Here is a 20,891-nt window from a genome sequence, read left to right as displayed (position 1 = left end):
TGCTTGAACCCAGGAGGTGGAGGCTGCAGTGAGCTATGATCACACCACTGCACTCCAGCCTGGGTGACAGAGTGAGACCCTATCTCTAAAAGAAAAAAAAAAAAAGAGTCCAGCCTTGGGAATCTGACAGCTACAGGCTCAAATTCCTAGTCTGTCACTTGTACTTACTAGCTGAGTGAACTTGGATAAGACATTGTGACTGAGCTTTAGTTTTCTTCACCTGTGTAATGGGACTAATACTACCTCCCTCGTCTGATTAAGTGAGGCAATGCATGTGAAGCCCTCAGCAATCCTAGGCCACAGGAAATAATTAATGGTAGCTAATTTTTTTTAATGTTTAAATTCACTGAGGGGATCACAAAGGTGTCCAGGAGTTAGATAACAATAAGCAATATAGTTGTAGCAAAAAATGTAAGGGGTAGGAAAACACAAGGGTCTGGATCAGTGGTTCCAAAATCCAATTGAGCATCAGAATAAGAGTCAGCTGGGGAGCTCAGACAAGGACAACTTATGGGCCCATTCCAGGAATACTGAGTAATGGAATCAACACTAGGTTCAAGGCCCGGTGAACCTTCATTTTAAACAAGTTCTCCAGGTAATTCTTGGTTACACAAAGTTCGAGAACCATTGCCTCAGAATGGTGCTTGAGAGATCTTTTGGGGCACAAGAAGAAAATAATATAGACCTTTCAGATTTTTCTTTGTATTTCCTTAGACAGTTCATGATTGTGCACGTATAATGTTTATAGTATAAAAGTACTATATAATTGGCATGTGGTACTATGGAATATACTAGTGCTATATTATTTATAAACAAATAAATAGATATTGGGGAGAGTCCTCAAATTAAAAAAAATACTTATAAAGATGTGTTGTCAAAAAATGGGTGAAGCCTCTGCCTTAGAGAGACAAAATGGTTCCCAGGGCTGCAAGACCTGACTGTCATATGCTTGACTCCAGCCATGCATCTGAGCAGTCAATAGATCCATTCATAGCATCTTTGGTCATTTCCATGCCAAAGGAAGCCCAGCAGTTTCTTGAGGCCTCTTCATTTCCTATTAGCTGAAGAGGAGGCGAGCCTGAGCCTCTTAGAGTTTGGAGCCTGCAATGGAGTGATCAGCATGGTGCATGTTAGCAGAGCCCTGTGGCTTCTTCCTTTGCAATTCTTTTTTTTTTTTTTTTTTTTTTTTGGCATGGAGTCTCGCTGTGTTGCCCAGGCTGGAGTGCAATGGCATGATCCCGGCTCACTGCAACCTCTGCCTCCTGGGTTCAAGTGATTCTCATGCCTCAGCCTCCCTAGTAGCTGGGATTATAGGGTGTGCCACTAAGCTTGGCATTTTTTTGTGTTTTTAGTAGAGATGGGGTTTCACCATGTTGGCCAGGCTGGTCTAGAACTCCTGACCTCAAGTGATCTGCCTGCCTCAGCCTCCCAAAATGCTGGGATTACAGGCATGAGCCACCGTGCCTGGCCCCTTCCTTTGCAATTCTTTAAAGACTTTTCTATTTTGGGTGACACTGCATTCTGGTCTGCAATCCTCGATCTAAAGTAATAATGGTTTTATAATTAGGTTTCTTGCTATCTTTTAATTTGCAGAGCTTCTTGAATAAATAAAGATTTCAAGAGACTGGCATTTGATGACCTGAGAATGACCTTTTTCTTTAGTGTCATGGTGACAAGAAAGTTAGTTAGGAGAGAAGAAACAAATATTTTACAAGGATAAAGCCAGCAAATCCCAAGAGAAAAAGGCCGGGGGACCAAGTTGAAGTTCACTGATGACAGAAACAGAATTTTATACCCAGAATCAGGTTTTCTTCTTTTCATCTTCAGGAACTGGGATATCTTACCTGAGAAAGGCAGGCTTTTGTTGGTGTTATAATAAAATAATACTTTAAACAATAAAATTTGACACTGTTATTTCCTAATTTTGCAGTTGAGATTTAAGAGGTTAGGAACTGGTACCAAACTGTATCTCACCAGTAAAAGGCAGAGAGAGGAGAAGTCAGGGGATCTGAGGCCAGGTTCTGTTCTCTTAACAACCACAAATCCTTAATCCCTATGTATATGGCTTTCCCTGGGACTGAATCAGGCTTCTCAGCACATCAGCCTAGTCCACCTCCAAGACGAAATGAATTTCCCTGGATCATGTTATAGGAAAATGACTCTATCTTCTTTTACTCCTGCTTGGGGCCAGGGTGCCATGAGGAGAATGACCAAGTTTTTATTGGGTCACTCACTGATGTGTGTGGACATTCTTGCGCCATGAGGGAATATGGCAAAACAAGTAGGTAAACCTCGTTAATTTGAGTTAGTCTGGAACCTGTCCTCATTTGGAAAGTGGTTGGACTGGAGTTTAACCTTTTCCTTATCTGTGTTAGAAAAAAAAAGACCTAATAAACAAACGAAGGGTGAAAATAAGATTGCAGAGGACATTTTAGACTATTTGGAAGAATTAGGTGTTTCAAGCATTTCAAATAGGTATTTATTCATCCAAGATTATCACGCCTGGTGACCAGGGGTGTCTTTGCATCAGCTCTGCCTCCAACTAGTTGTGTGACCTTGGGCAAATTCCGTAACCTATCTCTGCCTGTTTATTCCCCCGTCAAATGGGGTTATGAAGGTTAAATTATTATCACATGAAAATGCTTATAACAGCTCTTTGCATAGTCAAGCCTCTTTTGATTTTCTTAACAAATAAGGTAGGAATTATTTTCCCCATTTTACAGGTGAGAAAACTGAGGCTCAGAGATTCCTTATGCAAGGTCACATATCTAATCGATATAGATTGGATATAAGGACGCTAGGTCCCTAGAAGATCTAATATTCTGATTCCCAAAGTCTCAAGTTATGCAGCCAGGCAGCAAAGAGTTGAGATCTCTTTTCTTCTTATTTTTATGATTCCTGGTCTGTGTTGGCCCACGGACTCTGCTTATCAGGATTTCAGCTGCCAGATTATAGAACAATTGGGAAAATCATCATCACGACAACAACACCCTAGAACCAGAGCAGTCTTTTTTATGACTAGATACTGTGGAACCAGTAATGCATTTTATGATCTTAGAAATTCCAGTAGAATGGAAAACCTATTTTCTCTCTTTGTATTATGCTTTGAAGCAAAAGGAAATAAAGATTTAAGTTGGCTTTGAACACCAGGTAGATAGTGAATATTGTTGGCTCCGTAAAGTTTGCCCAGGGTTTTCCCCTTTGTGGGGAAGAGGGGGAGTATAGATTAGAATTCATGACGTGTCTACTCTGTGCCTGCTTCCTCCAGCTGCTGGGATGCTGGCCAGGCTTGGTGAGTGGTGACCCTGCTGGCTCCTGAGGGAGACTCCCCCCAAGCCATGAACTGAACTAGCCATTTGCAACAAGCAAGGGCACAGTTTGGGGAGGGGGGCACCAGCACACTGGCTGTCTCTCTTGGTCCTAGTGCTACCAACCCTGGGGTGTTCGGGGGCACAGTTCTCACCCTGGGTATCAGGGAGGGATGGGCACTGGTCAGATCGCAACGGCCCAAGCCTCCCTGCAGCAGGACGCCACATCCTCATCTCACAAAGGCTTGCTGAGTTTGGCACACAGGATCCATGGCTGCTGGAAACCTGGAACTAATTCCCCTTTATTCTCTTCATTCCCAATGATGTGTTTCAAGTTCTGAAGAGCTGCCAGTGAGTTATCATTTTTCTGAAGACAGGGTATCTTGCTGACATGGTTCATCATTATTCCTAGGCAGGCCTAAAAGTCAGGAGTTAACAATTCTGGAGCCAATGTCCAAAGCGCCTGCACAGTGCCAGAATCTCCACGTGATCTCATTCACACTTTAGGAAGAATCCTATGATGTAGGCATGATTTCCCCCAGGGGAAACTGAGGCTCAGGGAGGTTACTGAATTGCCCAAATCCATACTGTAGTAAGTGGTGGAATGAGACTTGAATGATGTTTGTTTGACTTCAGAGTCCATACAACAAAAAGTAGTTTTGCCAAGTATAGTAGGGATTGGCTGTGAGATCTTTGTGTATTAGTTGCTTAAAAAGGTGGAATTGTGTCATGCTCTTGCTCTGCGTATAAAGTCATATATCATGTATTTCATTTATGTATGAAAGGGAATTTATTAAGGAGTATTGACTCACACGATCACAAGGTAAAGTCCCATGATTGGTCGTCTGCAAGTTGAGGAGCAAGGAAGCCAGTAGTGGGTCAGCCCGAGTGCCCAAACCTCAAAAGTAGGGAAGCCGACATTGCAGCCTTCCATCTGTGGACAAAGGCCAAGAGTTCCTGGCAAGCGGCTGGTGTAAGTCCAAGAGTCCAAAAGCTGAAGAACTTGGAGTTTGATGTTTGAGGGCAGGAAGCATCCAGCATGGGAGAATGATGAAGACTGGAAGACTCAGCAAGTCAAGTCCTTCCCATCTTCTGCCTGCTTTATTCTAGCCAAACTGGCAGCTGATTAGATGGTGCCCACCCAGATTGAGGGTGGGTCTGCCTCTCCCAGTCCATTGACTCAAATTTTACTAATATTTCCTTCGGCAATACCCTCACAGACACACCCAGGAAAAGCATTTTGCATCCTTCGATCCAATCAATCTGATACTCAGTGTTAACCATCACATCACATGTTTATTATTATTTTTAAAACAAATGTTCTCAAGCCTTTTCTCAGCTATTTAATGGCGATAGCTCTGAGATAAACTACGAGACATAGCAGAAGTTAGAAATAATGGAAACATTATAATGGGACATAATCATATAATTTATATGCCAATTACTTTTCCTGAATCAACAGTAAAGAAGACCAGCCAGGAAGAGGGGACTGGGGCCTTTGGCCATGATGCTTTGTCCCGGACAGAGCAGAGTGTTTGAAAGGAAGTTGTCAGGACAAGGCCGTGCTTCCCAAGTCCCAACTGAGAACATCATCAGTTATCCAGTTATGCCTGAAGTCATTCATTTGAGTTAGATCATGCCTGGGGTCCTTCAGAAAGTAACAAGCAAGATGCTTTTGATATACTTTCATAATTCCATTAAGAGATAATTTTTTTAAAAACGAAGGTAAAATCATGACTCTCCAATATAAAAATGAATACATGGTAAATATTTTACTTAACTAATTAATGAGGCAACTGGTAAGGGTGTTATAACCAGTTCAAAGGAGAAGCCAAAAAACCACACAAATTTATATGAGTAAAGAAATGTTGGCCGGGTGCGGTGGCTCACGCCTGTAATCCCAGCACTTTGGGAGGCCGAGGCGGGTGGATCAGGAGGTCAGGAGATCGAGACCATCTTGGCTAACATGATGAAAACCCCGTCTCTACTAAAAATACAAAAAATTAGCCGGGCATGGTGGTGGGCGCCTGTAGTCCCAGCTACTTGGGAGGCTGAGGCAGGAGAATGGCGGAAACCCAGGAGGCGGAGCTTGCAGTGAGCCTAGATCACGCCACTGCACTCCAGCCTGGGGGACAGAGCGAGACCCTATCTCAAAAAAAAAAAAAAAAAAAAAAAGTTGCAATGAAGGTGCAAATGGATACAAAAGTAGGTTTTTCTGCAGTGTGGGAGTGAAGTCGGTGTAACTTCTACAGTATAGGACAGAATTTGCATTTTGTATTGCTATTAGTTATCTGCAATTTACAGAGTTGCAAAATGCTTCAAGGGCAATGAAAGCTAGAATCAAATAACCCAGGGAGGATGTGCCGTATGTAGACAATGCATCCTTTTCCATGGAAATACAAAATGTTGCCTATATTTAGTATTGTTACAAAATGGTAAAGGAAGTATTTAGCTACAGAATTCTGATGATAACAGGATAAAGTTCTTTCTGGAGGAAAAAACTGTCTCTTCCTGCATTTTTGCCTCCTGAGTGAAGACTCTGATTGCTGAGAACCGGATTTCCAAGCTTGGTTTCCTGGTTTTTAGTCCCATTAAGCAGGCAGATTATTTAATAGCTGGCACCTCAGTTTCCTCATTTTAAAATAGGAGTAGTAAAATTATTTGCCTCACAGGGCTTGGGGGGAGATTAAATGAGAAAAACCATGACTTGCGCATACCACAGTGCCCAATAAATACGTATCAGCCATTAGTGTTTTTATTTATTGCTGCAGTTTTTTGGCATGCTTTTTATTTCTCCCTTCCCCCTCCTGCTCCTTCCCTTTCTTGTTTCCTGCCCATTTAACTGAAATAGTAAAGAATAGGAGACTTATTTACAATGTTTTAAAGAAAGTATAGAGTCTGTGCTTCCTGTTCTTGATTTTAAAATCAGGTTATGTGTTCCTTTCTATTTAAAAAAGAAAGCAAGCTGGGTGTGGTGGCTCACGGCTGAGCCCAGGAGTTTGAGACCTGCCTGGGCAGCATAGTGAGACCCTGTTTCTATAAAAATTTTGAAAAAAAATTAGCCAGTGTGGCAGTGCACAGCTGTAGTCCCAGTTACTTGGGAGGCTGAGGTGGGAGGATGGCTCGAGCCCAGAAGGTCAAGACTGCGGTAAGCTATGATCATGCCACTGCACTCCAGCTTGGGCAATAGAACAAGATCCTATCTCTATCTTAAAACAAACAAACAAACAAACAAAAAACAAAAAAAAAACTAAAGAAAAATAGAAAGCACCTTTACCCCCAATATTTGCTTTCTTGTTTTTGAGTAATTCTTATCGCCTGTCTTAGCCCAGCTAACTCTGAATTTAAACAAGTGATTCATTTTCTCAGGTTATATATTAATCACCAGAGAAAACAGGTTGGGAGAGTGGGAAGGGCCCTCTTTGGGGTCTTCTCAGCCCAGCTGGGGATAGGAGGCCAAGGCCAGGAGGTGACACACTGGAGCCAGGTCATCCAGAGCTCCTCGGTGAGCCTCTCCCCTATCTGCATTCTCAGACCCCAGGGGCCATGTCCAAAGGCCAGAGAGTCTGAGCAGCATGTGCCCAGTACCAGAGAAAACTCTACTCAGCCCTGCCCAGAGGAGTTGGTATAAACGTGCCTTTGCGAAGTTTGTTTTTCACTTTTGGGTCCGATGGAGGGGGAACTCTTCAGCCTCAGAGGGGAATTCCTGTATGTCTTGGGTCAGGGTGCCTGATGGATTAACCCTATCAGCTCCTATTTCAATTCTGGCACCCCAAGAAACTTCCAGATGATTCGGGTGAAGCTCCCAGAATCTCCCACTTTGCTCAGCAGCCTGGATACTTCAAGGAAAAAGGCGTTTCAGCAAGGGTTGGGGAAGAAGCTTCGCCTCTGGGCAAAGTTCAGGGATAGGAGGACAAAGCTATCACGGTATCTAGGCTTTCTTTACATGTATGGCAACTGGAGTGACACCTGGAGAGAGCCACCTTCACTCCACAGTTCTATTCCTATCACTGAATCTGTCCGGCTCTGGGGAGGACCCCTAGAGAGCAAAACATACTTTCCACACATTAGCAAACAGCATGATTCGATCTCAGGGGTCAGCCAGGAGCAGAACACAGGCAGATGCATACAGGGCTCCCTGCCTCCAGGACTATTTCTTTTTGTTACATATCATCTCTAAAGCGAAATTGCTTGTTTCAGCTCTTGATAGAAATGTAACTTCCCTTGTCCGTTTTCCACAGGCAATGCATACACAAGGAAGGAAATGGCAGGCTGTTCATATGCAGCAAGATCCACACTTGGCCAAACCTGGGGTGGCAGAGATGGACATGGAATCGAGGGCAGAAGATCTGGGTTTGAGTCCAGCAGTGCTTTAGGTAAGTTGTAATCTTTATACAATGGGGATAATGAAACCTGGGATGCCTACCTCACAAGGTCATAAGCAGAAGAGATGAGGCCGGGTGCAGTGGCTCATGCTTGTAATCCCAGCACTCTGGGAGGCCAATGAGGGCGGATTACTTGAGGTCAGGAGTTCAAGACCAGCCTGGCCAACATGGTGAAACCCTATCTCTACTAAAAAACAAAAATAAGCTGGGTGAGGTGGTGTGGGCCTGTAATCCCAGCTGCTTGGGCAGCTGAGGCAGGAGAATCACTTGAACCAGGGAGGTGGAGGTTGCAGTGAGCCAAGATTGGGCCACTGCACTCCAGCCCTGGCAACAAAGAGAGACTCTGTCTCAAAAAAAAAAAAAAAAAAAAAGTAGAAGAAGAGATGGTAGATGCCCAAACATCCTTAAGCAATGAAAAGACCCATGTAAAGCAGAGGTCCCAGGCTGGGATGAGTGGATGAGTACATTGGTGTTGAGACTTGGGGACCCAAGAAGTTCTGCTTTCTGGCATCAGACCAGAGTGCACCTTCTTGTCCCAGATTCCCAGGGTGACCACCAACAGAGGGACAGCTCTGGCTCCTGGCAGGGCAGGGCAGGGCTCTCGGAGGTACCCACCTTCAGTGGGCTGTCTCACAATAATTCCTTTAGGCTTTGGAGATGGTGGTCAGGACCAGCTGGGATCTGGTGGCCTGCAAGTGAGCTGAGGGCTACTGCAATTAGGCAATTCCTGGGGACTTCACTGGTAAGCCATGGTAGATCAAGCCTGGATGTTTTGTTATTGCATAGGGGTTAATATGATGACGAAGTTCACCTTAGGCGTCTCTCTGGTTGTCTTTGCTGGTCCCTCTTTCCTTCATTGCCTTCTCTGACTGAGGTCAGAGTCCTTGAATGGCCCTCAAGGTACTCCTACCCCACTCCCAGGAAAACCTCTGCTCTGGCCTGCTTTCTCCCTGGAGTCCATGCTGAGAGAGCCTGTGGCTCCTCTCACCTGCATAAGTAGGTGAGATCCTCCAAACACTGCCTGTGGGTGGAAAAGAGAAGGTGTCAAGGGACTGAGCCCTGGGTGTTCCAACATTTAGAAGTAAAGGAGATGAGGAGGGACCTTTCTGCTTTAGCCAAATTACTTCTTAAGAATCGATTGTTGGCTGGGTGCCGTGGCTCATGCCTGTAATCCCAGCACTTTGGGAGGCTGAGGCAGGCGGATCACCTGAGGTTGGGAGTTCAACACTAGCCCGACCAACATGGAGAAACCGTGTCTCTACTAAAAATACAAAAAAATTAGCCAGGTGTGGTGTCCCATGCCTGTAATCCCAGCTACTCAGGAGGCTGAGGAAGGAGAATCGCTTGAACCCGGGAGGCGGAGGTTGCGACGAGGCAGAGATCGCACCATTGCACTCCAGCTTGGGCAACAAGAGTGTGAAACTCTGTCTCAAAAAAAAAAAAGAAAAAGAAAAAAAGGAATCAATTCTTAGTGGTAATATTTCTGGTAAAAGGACATGAGCAATATGGTTATAAATGAACGTATGGATAAATTTCCGGGTAGCTCCACCATCGATGGATATTAGCATTTGACATTTTTTTCTTGTTCCATTAGAATATGTAAAATGGCATCTCCAGACTGCTTCCATTTACATTTCTTTGATTTCTGGCGAGAATTAACATTTCCCCACTCTGTTTATCTACTAATTGTATGTCCCTTAGGGGAATTGTCCTGTCTTTGACCCATTTATCTTTTGGAATCTTGACATTTATTTTACAAATTTGAATTAGTTATTTATGATGGATCTTAATTCTTTGTAATGTTTGATAGAAATATTTTCCCTCTTAAAAAATCTTTAGTAATGCTAATTTTTATAGTGCAATCATTTCAATTGCTTCAAAGCTGAGAAAGTTAAAATTACCCCAGAGAGCTGATAAACTCTCTTTCCAGTTGTCTGCAAGTTCTATCATAATTCGATTTTATATTTAAATCTTTAATCAACACCAAAGCTTATTTGTTGCACATTTTATTTTTAATAACTATTATAAAATCAATAAATGTTTCTTATTGTAAAATAGGAAAATAAAGAAGAACAAAAAGAAAAACATAAATAGGTCTGTGATTTCACATTTAGAGATAAGCACTGTTGACATTTTGATGTGGATATCCCCAAGTCATTTTTTCTATGTATACATTTATTTAAAAAAAATAACTGTAAACACACTGTACAAACTGTTTAAATACCTGTGTATTAACAACACATTAATGGCATATTTCAGGGGCATTAAATATTCTTTTAAAACATTATTTGAAATAGCTGCAGAGTACCGTTACACTCTATAGATGTACCATAATTGGCTTAATTCCGTATTGTTTTTTCATTAACTGTATTTAAGATATCACTATTATGAACAATGCTATTATAAACATATGCATAAATCTTGGTCCACATGTATGATTTTCTTTGTATAAATTATTTTTTAGTAGCTTAAAAAATTTTAGATTCTGAGGGTACATGTGCAGATTTGTCACATGGGTATATTGTGTGATGCCGAGGTTTGAGCTTCTAATGGTTCCATTGCCCAAGTAGTGAATATTGTACCCGATAGGTTTTTTTAAACTTTGTCCCCCTCTCTTTCTCACCCCTTTTAGAATGCCACTGTCTATTATTTCCATCTTTATGTCCATGTGTACTCAATGTTTAGGTCCCACTTATAAGTGAGAACATGCAGTGTTTATCTGTTTTTGTGTTAATTTGCTTAGGATAATGACCTTCAGCTGTAGCCATGTTGCTGCAAAGGATGTGATTTTGTTCTTTTTAATGGCTGCGTAGTATTCCTTAAAAATAATACTACGGATCATATATGTACCACATTTTCCTTTGTATCAATTTCTTAAAGTAGAATTGCTAAGGCAAAGGTTTTATATCTAGGTATCTATATCTACCTATATATTTTGCCTTTACATATACACTGCTATGTTAAGTAAATTTCTGTCATTTTAAGTACTCATTAACAGTGAATGTACTCCTCTTCTGTCCTGTCCTCCACCCTTGTTAACATTAGCTATTAACATTTTTGTAATTTTATGCTAAATTGATAAGCCAAAATGGTATGTGCATTTTTTAATGTTTCTTTAAAACCAGTGGGTTGAAGTTGAATTTACCACCACTTCCATTTTTATTGCCTTTTTTCTTTCTTTATGAATTATCTGTTCATGATAATTATATATTTTACATACTTTATATGTTTTTATGTTTTTTAAAAACTGGGGTGCTCACTTAAGAAATTATAACGATTTCAAACACACACATGCATATAATGCATAGTTTTGAATACCACCTACTTCCCAGCTCCATCAAATCCTAATATTTTGCCGTGTTTGCTTCCTATTTTTGCTAAAAAGTAGAGTGCTGTACCTGTATAACTGTGTATCTCTTCTCAAGCCTGATCTTATTTTTCCTGTCTCAGAGGCAACGCCACCCTGAGTTTGGTGTCTTTCATTCTCATCTCTGTGTGTATATGTTTGCAGCATGTGTATGTAGCTATGAAAAATATACAGTAGTTCCTCAGTATCTGTGGGGGATTGGTTCCAGGACCACCCACTGATGCTCAAGTCCCTGATACAAAATGGTATAGTGTTTGCATATAACCTATGCACATTCTGTCATATGCTGTAAATCATCTCTAGATTACTTATAATACTTAATACAATGCCTACACATCCCTTCATTTGCCTGGTTTTAACATGGTACTCAGGATGTGGCAAATTCAAGTTTTGCCTTTTGGAATTTTGTATAATTTTCCCCCCAAATATTTTGCATCCTCAGTTGATTGAATCTATGGATGTGGAATCCCATGGATATAGAGGGCTGACTGTACCATTATTTTGTATGTTTTCAAACTTTTATACTCTACACATCTATCTGCAACTTGTTTTGTCACTCAGCAGTGTATTTTCGAGATTTATCTCTGTTGATAAAACACCTTCAAATGGTCCCATTGTAAGAAAGTATCAGAATTTGTTCATTGGGTTGATGGATACTTGTGTTATTTAGTTTTCTCATTTTCCTATTACAATATTGCAGTAGACATTGCATCATCCACAAGTGAAAGCTTCTAGAATTTATTCCTAGAAGTGAAATTGCGTTGTAAGATATACGTCCCATCAGAGTTAGTAAGATGTTGACAATTTATTCTTCAAATAAATTACTCCTGTGAACGTATAGTTGGCAAAATGTGAGTGTTCCTTCAATTTTTCCACCTCATCACCAACACTTGAGGAGTGTCAGATTATTTAATTTTCACCAGTTGGATGGATGTAAAATGGTATCTCATTGTTTTAGTTTTAAATTTTCTGGTTATTGGTGAGGTTGAACATTTTCTTATGTGTGTGATTGTTCATTCAAATTTCTGTTGCTGAGAATAGCTTATTCATATCTTTTGCCCTTATTTCTATTAGTTCATTGCAGATATCCTCCCAGTTTGCATTTTGTCTTTCATATCGCCTGTAATGTCTTGTTTCACAGAGTTTACATTTTTGTTTAATGAGATTTACACAGTCTTTCCCTTCAGGAGTATCCTTAATGTCTTCATTTCTTCAATTTTCCTTTTTTTTTTTTTTTTTGAGGTGGAGTCTCGCTCTGTTGGCCATGCTGGAGTGCAATGGCGTGATCTCTGCTCACCGCAACCTCCACCTCCTGGGTTCAAGTGATTCTCCTGCCTCAGCCTCCTGAGCAGCTGGGATTACAGGCATGCACCACCACACCCAGCCATTTTTTTTTGTATTTTTTAGTAGAGACGGGGTTTCACCATGTTGGTCAGGCTGGGCTTGAACTCCTGACCTTGTGATCCACCCTCCTTGGCCTCCCAAAGTGCTGGGATTACAGGCGTGAGCCACTGCGTCCAGCCCAAATAGTAGTTCTTTTACAAAAGATATTCTGTGATTTGTTATAATCTTCTGGCATCAGTAGAATTTACCTTAATTAGTGACTACATGCTATTGTTTTAATTTATAGCTGCATTTCATAAGCTCAGTTAAAAATGATTTTTCTGCCTATGCTCCTTGAGTAACCCATGGATAGATAAAATTTATTGATCGATAAAATTTAGCAAATAGACAGTATGCACAAGCCATTCCTGCCTTTCAGGTCTTTAGTAGACGTTGCTAATTGCCTGCATTATTTTCTTCATTTGTGTATTCATATATTCACTTATTCAACAGCTGTTTTGGGAAAATCTGCTAATGTCCTTGAGCCTGGTTCTAATCATTTCGAGCCAGTTTTATTGGAATTGGCACTTGTGCACATTTGCCATCCTAAGACCGTGTGTTTATGTGTGTGTGCGCCTGTGTGATATTTCTCACAGGTTTGTGGATGGGGATAATACTGATCTCTTAGAATGAATTGGGTATCAGATCTTGTTTTTCTGTGATTTGGAACTGATTACATAATACAGAAAAATCTGTTTCTTGAGTATGTAGTAATATTGTTCAGTAAATTTGTTGAGGTCATAATATTTCTTGTGGTAGATGAGATTTTTTTAAATAACAACTTTTCAGTTTCCTTTGCCTTCATCATTATTTTCATGTTATCTACATTTTCTCTTGCCAGTTAATAGTTTGTGTTGTCCATTTGGCTAAGCATTTCAAGTTGATTATCATAAATTGTGCATTGCAATCATTTATATTTTAAAATCCTTTGTATCAGTTGTTAAATCACTAGCTTTGTTTTTAATTTTGTTGATTTATACCTTTTCTTTTGTTTATTATATTTCCAAGGGATTGATCTATCTCATAATCTTCTCACAGAATGAGCATCTAAATTTATGTATTATTTCCACTGATTTCCTCTTTTCTAGTTTATTTCTGTCCTTATTCTTTATTATTATCTATTTTCCTTTATATTGACTGTCTTCATAATATTTTAAGTCAAATGCTTATTTCATATTTCTAAAATAAAAGCACATAGATTTATGCCTTAATCTCTGGGCTCTGATTTATACAAAGCCCCCTCCCTTTTGATATGGGGTGTTTTCAATTTTATAAACATCTCAAAAGTTGTTATCATGTTCTTAATTTTCTACTTCAGTGGTCCCTAACATTTTTGGCACCAGGGACCAGTTTTGTGGGAGATAGTTTTTCCATGAATGGGGGTGGATGGGTGATGGTTTCAGAATGATTTGAGCATATTGCATTTATTGTGCACTTTATTTCCATTATTATTACATTGTTAATATATAATGAAATAATTATATAACTGTAATCTACTCACCATAATGTAGAATAAGTGGGAGCCCTGAGATTGTTTGCCTGAAACTAGATGGTCCTATTTGGGGGTGATAGGAGACAGTGACAGATCATCAGGCATTAGATTCTCATAAGGACCATGCAATCTAGATTCCTCACATGCACAGTTCACAACAAGGTTTGCGGTCCTATGAGAATCTAATGCCACTGCTGATCTGACAGGAGGTGGAGTTTAGGTGTGAATGTGACTGATGCGTAGCAACTGTAAATACAGATAAAACTCTGCTGCTTACCTCCTGCTGTGTGGCCAGGTTCCTAACAGGCCACACACTGGTACTGGGGCTTGGAGACCCCTGTTCTACTTGAACTTGTAGTTTAGGAAAGTTTTTGTGGTTGTTAGACATTGATACCCATTAATTTGTTGCTGCTGTAATTTTTTATTAATATTTTAATATAATTTTAAACTTATAGAAATGTTAAAAGACTAGTATGAACTCCTATACACCCTTTACCTAGGTGCACTGTTGGTTTGTATTTTTCCCTAGTTATCATTCACTCTGTCTTTATGGATATGTGAATGTTTTTCTGAACAATTTGAGAGTAAGCTGCATACATACATATATATCTAAATACTTCAATATATATTTCTGGACACAAATATTTTCTTTTATAAAATTCAAGAAATTTAACAGTAAAATCAGGAAATTTCATGATACCGTATGATTAATCCCACCATCCACATTCAAATTGTCAGTTATCCCAATATTGTGTTTTTTAATATATATAAAACATATATTAAAAACGTATATAAAACATATATAAATATAAAATATATGTGTGGTAGAAAGACAGAAATTGAGGGTATTTTAGAATTTACAATGACAGACAAGCAACTGAGATGGCTGCATGCCTACAGCAACCATCTGTAGGCCACCCAAGCGTAAATATTTATTTTCTTCTTGTACTCCATTTTTCAGAAGTTCATGTTTATTTTCATATTTACTATTTTTTATTATTCACATACTATATATTCATAGTAGAAAAGATAAAGCAATATAACAAAAATTGGCAGAAATATCAGTGCATAGAGATAACCACTGTTAGTATTTAGATGAGTATTTTCTAGACCTTTGCTTTCAATCAACAAAAATTCTAGATACTTTTTCTAGTTAAATATGAGTACATTAAAAATGGAGTTATATTGTACGGCTTATGGTTTTAACTCTCTTTTAAGTCTTAGTTTATTTGACATACTTCATAGGTAATCTTCATAACAACTTTGCAAGGTAGAGCCACATTTTTAGATGAGGAATCCAAGGTTCAGAGAGGTTCAGTAAACTGCCCAGGTCACACTGCAGTAAGGAATGGAGTTTATAATCTAAACCCTGAACTGTTTGATGCAAAAGCTCTTGGTTAGATTATTCTTTTGCCCAAGGCTCCTTTCATTGCTTTTACTTGTTCACATTTAGCTTTATTGCATGTGGTGAGAAAATATGTATATTTTTTACTCTTGATTCAATTTTTGGGGCCTTATTTGAGAGTTAGTATATATGTACCAATGTCCATATATGGAAAAAAATGTATAATCTATGTTGGTATTGAGTTCAATATATGTCCATTGGTTCTAACTTATCAACTGTATAACATAACCTCTATTGTCTATTTTTGTCACATCTTCAATGTCTTCTAAATTTTTGTCTATTTAAATTTGTCTTTATTTTTTACTATTGTCTATTTTTTTCTTAGCCTTGAAATGAATTAAACCCTCCCATTACAATTGCTTGTTTTTTATTCTATTTCTCTTTGCATTTCTAACTTTAGTAACCTCTGTCTTCACAGTTGATTTTATATTTTTTATCATAATCAGGAGCTTCTTTGTATCCTCTCCCTGTGTTTTTGGCTTCAAAATCTCTTTTATATACTATCAACTTTACCAACTGTTTTCTTTTTGTTGTATGAGTTTCCTCATTAAACCTTTTTATTTTAACATTTCTGCATTTTTTTGGTAACAGATTCCTATTTTTAAGCAACATACATATTGTTGGGTCTTATGTTTTAATCTAATATGAGAATTTGTCTTTTTAGAAATCAGTGGCCTAAATATATAAAGTTCTTTGGGGAGAAGCTAGTGTATTGATATGAGATGGGCTCCCAGCTACTAGCTGTGGACTTTCTACAGGTTCCTTAAATACCCTGTGAGGAAGCTACTTACAGGCGTCTTTATCTGTAAAATCATGTTAATAAGCACACCAACGTGATAGAATTGCTTCGAAGATTAAATGAGATCAAGAGCACTCAGAAATAGAAGCATATTAAAGCATATTAAACTGATTATTTGTAAAATGCAATTGTCAATATTTGCTATTGTAGACATTATTTCTGGAAATACCATCCAAAGCAAGTTTCTTGGCAGTTAGAAAGCAAGTTGGTTAAACGATGATCTATGCTCAAAATGGGGATAATCAGTTCTATACTTTTCTCCAACCATATTTTAAATTTTTCTTTGAGATAATGGGAATAACTTACAAGAAAAACTGCTGAGAAGCAGTGGTCCAAAGCCTTTTAGAAGCTCTCAGGGTTCAGTTCAAGTTGTCCATCTCCATTTCTGGCTGCACCTGGAGCTTCACAGCTTGACTTAAATTCAGCCATGTCAGGAATCACTCACTGCCTTGCTTTCCATTTAGTTAATTAGGTGCTTAGGTTTACAAATAAGTTATTTGCTCTCATGACGGGTACGGAAGCTGCAGGCTTTGCTGTACCTCGGCAATTCTCATCAGGCGTGGAAAAACTGAAACTAAGAAAAACCAACCAAGCAATGATAGATTTTCTACTTCCTGGATTGTGTGACTTGCTCATCCAATGAAAGGCAATGAGGGCAGAGTGGGGGGCAACCAGAGATGAGGACTGATTCTCAGCTTGTTGTTCTCCTCAGCAGTCCTCCAGCCCCTGTACAGCTGGAACCTCTGCATCAGTGAAAGCTGCTAGGAATTCAAAGTGCGTTCACATTCACTTCTGCTCCTCAGGATCAGAGGCAGTGAGGAAAGCTAAAAAAAGTCTGAGGTTTAAATTGGAACCCATTTTTAACTTTTCAAATGTTCTTGGTATTTTAAGATCCAGAAAACCTTAAATCAGACAATTCTATATTACCAAACTGAAGAATAGTCTATAATATCATAATCTGATATGCTCCAGACTGACCTGATTTATTTTTAGTTGTATGAACTTCAAATCTCTGATGGCTTCTATTTGATCCCTCAGAGGACGCTGTAGGTCCGTTTCCCATCTGATGCAATAGAGGCATCTTTTTTTTTTTTTAAACTTCTCTGATAATAATCATCATCTGGTGTCTTGTTACACGAATGTTTCCAAGTCCCTCCCTAGAGATTCTGCTTCAGTGGGTCTGGGATGGGGCCTGAGATTTGTGGTCTCTTTGTTTGTTTGTTTGTTTTTTTGAGACAGAGTCTCACTCTGTCATCCAGGCTGGAGTGCAGTGGCGCAATCTTGGCTTACTGCAACCTCCACCTCCCAGGTTCAAGTGATTTTCCTGCCTCAGCCTCCTGCGTAGCTGGGACTACAGGTGCACACCACCACACCCGGCTAATTTTTGTATTTTTAGTAGAGACGGTGTTCTACCATGTTGGCCAGTCTGGCCTCAAACTCCTCACCTCAAGTGATCCACCCACCTCGGCCTCCCAAAGTGCTGAGATTACAGGCATGAGCCATCATGCCCAGCCAGATTTGTGTTCTTAATCTTAGCTTGGGCAACAATGGAGTAGACTGAGGGGATAGATTCTACTTTTACAATTAGAGAGCCTTGGGCTCAAGTCCTGGGTCTTTCACTTGCTTGTTATGTGGTCTTGCACAAATTACTTAATCTTCCTCAATCTCATCTGAAAAACAACCAGAGATAAAAACATCTATCTCAAAGTGTTGTCAAGAGGATTAAAATAACTAACACCCTTGATAGCATCCGCTTTTCTCAGTATTGCTAAATCATTTCTACCCAGGTTAATTTGAAGATTATCTGTGAATTTATTTAGCACGCAGGCATAATGTTTTTTACTTATTTTCCCTTTTTTGGTGTATATTTGTGAAGCTTTTGCTGTGTGCCAGACACTGGGATTTTTAGAACCCACTGAGCACTCCCTGATGGTATCACCTGCTCACACGGTCCATCTCAGGTTGTGTTTTTGTTTTTGTTTTTTGAGACAGAGTCTTGCTCTGTCTCCCAGCCTAGTGTGCAGTGGTGTGATCTTGGCTCACTGCAACCTCCACCTCCCAGGTTCAAGCAGTTCTCCTGCCTCAGGCTCCCAGGTAGCTGGGACTACAAGCATACACCATGATGCCTGGCTAATTTTTGTATTTTTGGTAGAGATGGGGTTTCACGATGTTTGCCAGGCTGGTCTCGAACTTCTGATCTCAAGTGATATGCCTGCCTCAGCCTCCCAAAGTGCTAAGATTACAGGCATGAGCCACTGCGCCCCATCCATCTCAGGTTTTTGAAAGTACTACCCAGCTTTCTTGTGTGAAAGAAAGCAGGCCCCTAGTTATTCATGGAGCTTCTTGGATTAGGAAGGCCATGTCCTTATTCCTCCTTTGTATCAGAAATTCAATTTTTCTTGAATCTAATCGTGTGTGTATCTTTTTCAAAAGAAAAAATATATAAAATTATTCAATTTGATTTTACACAGAATATGTTCTAGGTACTTTGCATTATGTGAACTTGTCTCTTTTTGGACACAAAAACCTTTGTACTTTTCCCCCTCCCCTCATAATAGCAAGAATCCAATGGATTGTTGATGATTATGCCTATGTTTGTCTTATATCTAGTTTTGCTTCAAAAGAATTTAAAGCACTTTTAAAAGATAAAAACAATGCAAGACATAAAGAAGAAAATTTAGGTAGGAAAAAAGGATGGGAAAAATATAGTGAATTGATAAATGAAATTACACTTCAAATACGTGTTGTACAGTCTTTTATACTTCCCAGTGATGGGCCAGATATTTGGCTCTGAACTCTCTAGCACTCATTGCAAACCCTCTGCAGACAAAAGATGGAGGTGATGATTCTCAAGCCATGTAGATGATTATTGGGATCATCATCTATATGAGTCTTGAACTTTGTTTTAACTTTTCCACTGGCTCAAGTCTTTGGGTCCTAATCAACATTAGGGTCATTAAGAGTCTACAGAAGGGTCATAAGTACCATGGAAAACTATGTGCTCTCCAATCTTCCAGCCAAACACAAAATAGATCAGGGAATAAGGAGGCCTCCTGCTGCAGAGGAGATGATAGCCAGGTGGAAGAGCTGGGCCAAGGATCAGCCAATCTTCTGGTCCAGAAACTGTAACCATGGCAACAGTAGTGAAGGCAGCTCTAGTTCCATCAGCAATGACACCCTTAAGAGGTACCGGCAGAGAGAGAAGCTTATTACACATCTGGGCAAGGGTCTAGGTGAGGGAAGTTCATGTAATTTTTAAGCATAATTGCTGGGAGAAAATAAACAGCCTCTTTCATGTTAACCTTGCAAACTCAAATAGGCAAAGTGAAGGCCAATGACTGGCGGTACTGCCTGGCTGAGGCTGGGTGTGAGTGCCTTGCATAGGAACCTGTAGCCTGCCTCAGGTTTGCCTTTTATTCTCTTTACTTTCTAGTAACAGTGCTCACAGTGCTTTCAATAAGCAAAGCCCAGAGGAGGAGAGTTGCTTTTGAAGCCACACTCTTGTCTGCCTCATTCATTTCAAACAGAGACACTTCTGAAAGAGATGAAGGCCTGTGTACAAACAACAATGCCCACTGCATTCTGTTGCCTTCAGCTGTGATGTGGTGGCTTTTGATTCTACACAGAAGGTCCTTGTTTCAGACACTGATTGATGGGTCTTCTGAATGAAGGAGGCAGCAAGAACAAATGAGCAAGGCTCCTGGTAAGGCCAGGTGCTTCAAGAGGATGGGCTGGAAAGCGCTTAAAATAAAAGGTAAACACAAGCCTCCACAAAAGCAAAAAATACCAAGGCACTGAGCTCTGAGTGGTTGATAATTGGTAGTTCCTAAGGATTTCCATACGTTTGTGCAAACACATATAAGCTCCTTGGAGAGCTCTGACCTGGAATTTCAGACTTTTTGGTGGAGGAACCAAAAGTTAAACCCAAATAGATGTCATAAAACAGGTAAAAGTAATTGAAATAAAGAGCATTGGAGGTCTGAGTTTGGTCTGAGGCAGTGAAACAGAAAATAATGCAGTGAAAGAGCAGGTGATGGGGCATCTCCGTCTCAGAGAGGGTTGTGATTTTTCACCAGAAACCCATGGAAAGCCACATAAAGGCTCATTCTAAACACAAAGGACAATGTTAGGACCTGCTGTGAGGAAGCTGTATGAGGTGTGCCTCCCTTCTCCATCAACCCTTGTCCGTCTGTATTGCCTAATAGAAATAAACCAGTGAAAAATCCACATGAGAAATCTGGCTACACTCAGTACTTTTGCAAGAAAACACTATGAAACTCCCTGTGAGTCTGCATTCTTCCTAGTCCATGGCGGAGCATGGTGCAGGCTGACGAGATGGGGTGGGGATAGTGAGGGTGGAGGGAGAGGATGGGAAAGTTAAATGAAGCAGGGATCCTTGTCCTGATCAGTGGTTTTTATATATTATGTTCTTATAAAAAATAATTCTCACCAGCTAGATGACGTTCTACTGTTTAACTAAATTAGGGATGTTAAAATACAGATCATAAGAATGACGGAATGGACTCTTTGTGGCAAAAAGATACTAAATTATAAACAAGACCCAAGGCCATGCCAGGGTAGGGTTAAGTCACACATCCCAACACTTAAAGAATAAACTAGGTTCTAATAGCTGCAAGGTTTTTCTTTTTCTCTAGCTGCTAAATAAGCACTGGCCTCTGGAGAAGCAATATTGCAATAATTGTAGCTCACCAACCACCAGACACTAACTCATCCATCTCCCTACCCCTTTTC

The 20,891-nt window shown here is 40.0% G+C and overlaps 1 protein-coding gene across 1 annotated transcript in view; it reads right to left on the bottom strand.

Annotated features, from left to right (window-relative positions):
• The window catches only part of LIPC (lipase C, hepatic type), a 161,322-nt gene extending 144,115 nt beyond the window's left edge, over positions 1 to 17,207 (bottom strand). The window contains exon 1 of the mRNA XM_024232537.3: positions 16,446 to 17,207. The gene's annotated coding sequence lies outside the window, so the exon portion shown is untranslated. The remainder of the gene's footprint in view (positions 1 to 16,445) is intronic.
• Positions 17,208 to 20,891: the final 3,684 nt, after the last annotated feature.

Source organism: Pongo abelii, chromosome 16 (genome assembly GCF_028885655.2).
Source record: "Pongo abelii isolate AG06213 chromosome 16, NHGRI_mPonAbe1-v2.0_pri, whole genome shotgun sequence".
In the NCBI taxonomy this organism is placed as follows: domain Eukaryota; kingdom Metazoa; phylum Chordata; class Mammalia; order Primates; family Hominidae; genus Pongo; species Pongo abelii.
The sequence above is the reverse complement of the archived record's forward strand: the minus strand, read 5'-3'. Positions and strand labels throughout refer to the sequence as shown.